Source organism: Poecilia formosa, unplaced genomic scaffold (assembly GCF_000485575.1).
Source record: "Poecilia formosa unplaced genomic scaffold, Poecilia_formosa-5.1.2 Scaffold519, whole genome shotgun sequence".
Lineage (NCBI taxonomy): Eukaryota > Metazoa > Chordata > Actinopteri > Cyprinodontiformes > Poeciliidae > Poecilia > Poecilia formosa.
Genome location: NW_006800458.1, coordinates 72,690 through 78,908, shown reverse-complemented (window position 1 = coordinate 78,908; position 6,219 = coordinate 72,690). Strand labels below are relative to the sequence as shown.

General features: G+C 43.1%; 1 protein-coding gene and 1 long non-coding RNA gene across 4 annotated transcripts in view; one reads left to right on the top strand and one right to left on the bottom strand.

The window, feature by feature from the left end:
- The window catches only part of LOC107834106 (uncharacterized), a 7,670-nt gene extending 6,715 nt beyond the window's left edge, over window positions 1-955 (top strand). Inside the window, exon 3 of the long non-coding RNA XR_001659887.1 lies at window positions 944-955. This is a non-coding gene — a long non-coding RNA (uncharacterized LOC107834106). The remainder of the gene's footprint in view (window positions 1-943) is intronic.
- Window positions 1-6,219, bottom strand: part of LOC103129142 (leucine-rich repeat and fibronectin type-III domain-containing protein 5) — an 86,627-nt gene that overhangs the window by 35,813 nt on the left and 44,595 nt on the right. The window contains exons 2-3 of one of the 3 annotated variants that reach the window (XM_007540121.2): window positions 3,939-4,024; window positions 297-393 (exon numbers count right to left, since the gene is read on the bottom strand). The exons of 1 other annotated variant lie outside the window; for it this stretch is intronic. The gene's annotated coding sequence lies outside the window, so the exon portion shown is untranslated. The remainder of the gene's footprint in view (window positions 1-296; window positions 394-3,938; window positions 4,025-6,219) is intronic. One more of the 3 variants, XM_007540122.2, reaches the window with a different exon arrangement.

Genomic DNA, 6,219 nt, shown 5'->3' with positions numbered 1-6,219 from the left:
CTTAGCTAACAGAGACCGTGGTTAGCTTAGCTAGCAGAGACCGTGGTTAGCTTAGCTAGCAGAGACCGGTGTTCAGTTTGGCTCTGCATCATCTGCTCCATGCAGAAAATGCTGCAGCCTTCTGATTCCTCCGTCTTCTCCAGCTGAGGTTTCAGGCACCATTTTGTGTTTGTTCGGTGAATTCCAGTCAGGATAAATCATCATTTATTAATAACCTCTCAAGACGCAGATGGACAGTGAGTCCCGGGTTTCTGTCAAATTAACGTTGAAGGAATTTGAAGAACCTGATGTTTTACCTTCAGAGACGTAGAAGCATTCTGCACATGTTACAGGATTCACATGTGACAACGGGGACTCAGCATGGTGGATCTGACCGCCGCTCCACTGTCCTCACTACGAAACAAACACAAAGTCATATTTAGTGTTTTTGCTTTATTAAAATCATCATTTTGTCAGCGGCGGAGAGCCGAGTTCTGCAGCATCGACTGAATACAGAAGAAACTAATGATCAATTAACTGGCTGGTTTTAACTGAGATGATCCACTTTGTGGACGATCCTCCCACACAGGAAACCTGCCCTCAGAAGCTGCTGGTATCAGTGACCCAAACAACCCAGAGTATCGACCCACAGACGCGCTCTTCCCTCATCCGCCTCATCTCTTTACATTTTGACCCACTTTCTCTCTTTTCCCACATTTCATCATTTCTTTACCCACACCCAGCCTCAGTTCTTCCCTCTGACTCGCTTTCCGCTCTCCTCCTTCAAAGGATAGAGGACACGGCTGAAACAAAGGCCGCTTCTATACCAGCTGAGCCAGCAGGACGGAGAGAGGGAGCGAGGGATCAAAACGAGGCAAGGAGGAAAAGAAAGAGGGCAAAGAGTGAGGTGGATGGGAGGGCAGGGATCGGATGGAGCTGTGGAGAAAAGGGTGGAGGCCTGGAGTCAGAGAGCGAGGGATGAATCAGGAGCAGGATGGATGAGTTCGGCTGCAGAGGAGATTTCAGGGATTGCTCTCACGTTAATAGTGTGGCGGTTTCTGGTATCAGCCTGATTGAATGTGAGAACGCAAAGACTGAGTCCATTATGAAATATTTCCCAGAAAAACACTCACATGTCATCAAAGACTCTTTCTGTAAATGTGTGCGGCGACTCGCCATCACAGGTATGAACACGTCTTAACAGCCATTATCCTTCTGATCTCAGATTATGGAAAAAAATGTTTCTGCTGGCTGAAAATACAGATTTTCTGTCATTAAGAAAAATCTTTAGAAGGAATTTAAAACCAGATGTTTGCATAGTGAAAGGATTCAGTCAGCAAACCTGCCAAACGTGATAGACTGGAGTTAATACGCACCGGCGCCCCCTGCCCTCAGCACAAGGACATGATGCTCTGCTGCTAAATCATGCAAATGACCAAGTGACTGATTTGGTGAATTAATCATTGTCTGTAGCCTCTTCTCAGTATTTATTATTGATGAACTTTTAAATGTCGTTCCATCCTGAAAATGTCCCTGGAAGAAAAACAACCGTGAGGGAAAAACGTCTCCTGATCTGCAGCTGAGTCTGGTAAAAACATCCCAAATGTGGTCAAGCTGTGAATCAACACCAATAAAAAACCTCTTTAGAACCCGGTCAGAACCAGATCTATCAGCTGCCATTTGAACAGAGATGCCAGATGAGCATGGCAGCGACGGCTGGAGGGAGGAGCCGCTGTGGGTCAGCTCATGGCTGTGAAGAGGCTAATGAGGCGGCGCCTCGGGGTCAGGACACCTTCACTCTGACCTCATCTGAATCTGCAAGAACGGCTGCATCCTTAATGAGGTCTGGAGGAGTGAAGTGAACATCCCGGCCAGCAGCATGGCCGCCATGACAAAGAGCAAAGACGTTCTCTGTGTTTATCGTTGCATATTTTATGCAGAAAATCCGCAGCAGTTTAAAAAGTGACTCTGTCAAACATAGATGCCCTAAAACCTGAAATGTATTTAAAGGAAACAGGATAAAATAAGTCGTTTGCCAGGATCCCAGTGCAGCGATGACATCATATTTATGCTGCCTGGATGATGATGTCATCACATTCATGTCAATATGATAAACAAATGAGAACTAGTTCATGTTGAAGCTGTGAATGTTTACCTAGTGAACTATGAACATGAACCTATTCATTCTAACCTGACTGAACTGAACTGGTTCATGTTGAACGAAAACACAACTGATGATTTCACAGAGGCGTAACATGAACATGTCACACGATCTGCTGCTTTACCTGGTTGCTACGGCAACCAGACATTAAATCATCCAGCAGTAAAACTTCCCATTTAGGTTTAACTTGTGGGTCCAGCTGGGATCTCTTCCTGGTTCTGTACCTCTGGTACGGTGGCTGACTGGGACAAAACACTGCAAAACACAAATGCAACAGAAAAATTCAGCAAATGGCCTCATCTGCAAACAGAAGAAACATGAAACAAATGATATTTTAGAATGAATCCATCTGCAGGAGACCAAAACAACCAAATGTGTCAAACTTTTGGTTTTACTTTAAAATGTTTGTCATTAAGCAAGACAGAAATATTGAAATGTTGAAAATATTTAATCTGTTTATGTAAATTACCTCATATGTGTGTGTGTGCGTGTGTGTGTAGGTGTGTATACGAGCGTGTGTGTGTTTATATGCAATGCTTGGCTGAGCCCATGGACTGAGCTCAATACCAGCCAGTCGCTTTTATCAATTATTGAAGCAGGTCAGTAAGCAGGAGGAGAAAGAGCCGAGGATCTCTGCTTCACTTCCTGTTGTCCAAAATATTATGTTTTCATTTCAAACATCTCAAAAACTTTAGATGAGGTTGAAAATGCTCAAACAGAGAACATTTCTTTTATAAATGTGGCTTCAGGCCAGGATGAAAGAAAGGTAACTAATGTTGCACAAACTGCTGAGTTTCTGATCTGTGCTGTGATGCTTAATGTAGCAGAAACAGAAATCCACTGTTTGTGACTTTAAGGTCTTAAAAAATGTTGAGCTGAATAAAATTGGTTCCCCTCGGATTGTTACATAAATTTACTGGTCAAAACAAAAAGGAGGCAGTGAGACGGAGCACGGCAGGCCTTCCTACGATCAGCGTCTGTCTGAGGAAAATAAAAGTAGAATGTGAAGCTCCCCAGCTGCAACAGCAAACAAACTCATTAAACCATAATTAGGACATCTGCTGCATATGAGATGCTATCAGAGATGCAAATGGAAAACGGATGTGAAACATTGGGGTCATTCTCCACTACAGCCTGCGACACAGAGGGAGGCTGAAATACAAGCTAGACTGGAAAAATCATCCACACACCCCAGTGCATGAGGACAGCAATCACATGGCTGACATGCTAACAGGTTAGCAGCAGCAGCAGGTCAGAGGTCATCAACCAGAGAAGTGCAGACTGAAGACTTTTAATCTCTGCGTTATTTTCTTTCTTTTATTTTTTATTAACTGATCACAGCTGCACTAAACCGACTCCTGTTGCTTCACATTTCTACTCCTAGTTGTCACATTATCAGCTTTTGGAAGCACCGATTTCCTGCTCCGATGCTAAACTGTTAGCTGCTGGTTTCTGGAAAGGAAAAACATTTAAAAGGAAAACCAGAAAACTATTAGTGTTTATTAATGTTCTCCATTTCTAAATAATATCTTTCTGCAGTAAAAGTGTTTGGGTTGCTGTTGCTTTCTAACCCTTCCCAAACCAGTTTGCAGCAACAGTTGGAGATTTTGATGAAACAGGAAGTGCACTGGTAGCACTTCCTGTTTATCAGTTTATGGAGTGAGTTTGTTCAGCAGCACCTGGCTGATGCTGTTTCTGTTAAATCTGTTAGAAAAGGGTGCACTTAGTTTTCCCTGTGACTGTGCGATACATCAGAGAGGGATAGCATCTGCTAGCACCTGTTAGCATCTGTTAGCACCTGTTAGCATCTGTTAGCATCTGCTAGCACCATCAAGTAAAAGCCGCTGAAAAGCCTGGAGGTCCTGTCAGCAAACAATCCTCCTTCTAAGAGCAGACGAGGTCTGTGAGTGATCAAAGCCGTTTCCGATTCCTCTGTCTCTTCCTGTCTGGATCACACGGTTCAGTGTGAAAGGTAAACACCAGATGACACCGCAGTGTGTGTGTGTTGTGTGTGTTTGGAGGGAGGAGTTCCTCCCAGATGGACCATCTTTCATCCCTCCATCTCTCCTACTCTCTCCACGATCTCTCTGTCATTCTCACCACCCATCCACCCATCCATCCATCTCTGCCCACACAACACCCTCACTCTACCCATCATCCTCCACTGCATCTGCTTCTCTCCACCCCCACGTCTGCGCTGCTGCTGGACACTTAAAGATGGATCAGATCGTTTCTCTGGTGAGCATCAAGATTTAAAACCAACTGACAGGAAGACCTGAAGGACTCGTTACAGCCGGCTGCTCGACTTTACTGACGGTTTTAAGCTGGACAAAGATACTGGAGATTAAATGATAATAATTCAGAGGACGGTGCTGTGATGAGGTTTGGTAGAAACACTCCTGTTTAAAATTACAAGCATTCTGTGTAGATTTATTATGGTATGAGCTTCAGTTGATCAAATGTTTATCATCACTCCTAAAAATATCCAAATCTTTGCATAAATGTGTCAAATTGTAAATTATAGGTCAAAATGTAAAAGCTACATTTCTCAAATGACTGAGATGTTCTGGACAAAAATGCAAACTGATAGAAACATTTTGCCAAGAGATGATCTGACGGGATGTTCATAAAGACTCAGACTTAAATAACCAGCTGAGGCCAGATGACATAACACTGAGCTTCTGTCCTCCACTGGAAACATTTGAGTTTTAGTTCTGATGCAGCAGTCGCTCCCATCCACTGCCTTACCAGAGGCACCAAACTCAGAAGACAGTGTTAGACTGAACCTCCAGCTGGGAGGGAAGGACTCTCTGGTCCAGGCTAGTTAGCAACCGCTACTTCCTGTCTTTTGCAGGCATGACGACATTACGCTCTTTTTTGCAACATTTTAATAATTTGCTCAAAACAACAAACGTGGCCGATCAGTCAAACTTCACCTTCCTTCCTGCAGAGCTGCAGGTTCAGCACCGAGCCTCATGCTGACGTTTCTCCACCTGAGCAGGTTTCAACAGATGCAGGTAAAGAAACCAAATGATCCTGCGACAGGACACTTTCCTCTGACTGCCAGAGAAAACTAAATGATGACATTGTGCAACTTTCAACGTTTCAAAAATTATATTTTCAGTCAACTTAAAAATAAGCAGTTATTTTTAATTCAGCAATTTATCATCACAACTATAGACGACCTTTACAAGACTTCCCCATTTCTACTACAACGATAACTGAGGGAAAGATAAGCAGCTCATTATGTTTGCATCAGCCTTTAAAAAGTGATGAAACAATCTCAGCAAAACTGAGAAAATATGAAAGCAACACAAATCCACATTTTATGTCTCATGAATGTAAACAAACACTCTAAAAACACCCCGGTGAACTTCATGCAGATAAAACAAAAATAATAATCCAGGTTTTTGTCACCAGTCTAATAAATCATAACCATTATGAGCATTTAATGCTCATAACAACAAAGAGAAGCAGAGAGTTCAAAGTTTAACCACAGAGGACAAAAACACAACATGTGGAACATCAATGAATGAAGAATGTCAGTACAGTCATGTGGGAAAGTAAGTACACCCTGTGTTCCTTCAGAGAACTGAAGTGCCAGCCTGGTAAAATGCATCGATCAATGCATTGATTAGCTGATCAAAAGAAGCTGCTGAGGAGCATCCAGCTGCGCCAACACCCAGCTTAGATCAGCAACTGTTGCTGCCCATCAGCCTGGGAGGTTATAACTCATTTTCTTTGAAGTCTTCATCCTTTCAAGAGTGGATTTCCTCAAGATCAGACCAGATAAAGCTCCAAGAAATTACCAGGAGCCCGAGAGCTCAGTCCAAGTCTCTGCAGGGCTTAAATGTTAAAGATGATGACAGAACAAGTAGAGAAGGAAATCATTATCGGTTTGGAGGGAATGAAGGAGAAAACTGCTAATCTAGACGTAAACATGAGATCGTCCAGTCAGTGAAACGTCACCATCATCATGTTTGTTCTTCCTCTGCTGCTGGTCACATTCCTGTTTCATAGAAAGTTCTCCTGGTTCAGTTCTTCTGTTTGTGTCTCTGTTCTCTATTCAAACCTCCAGC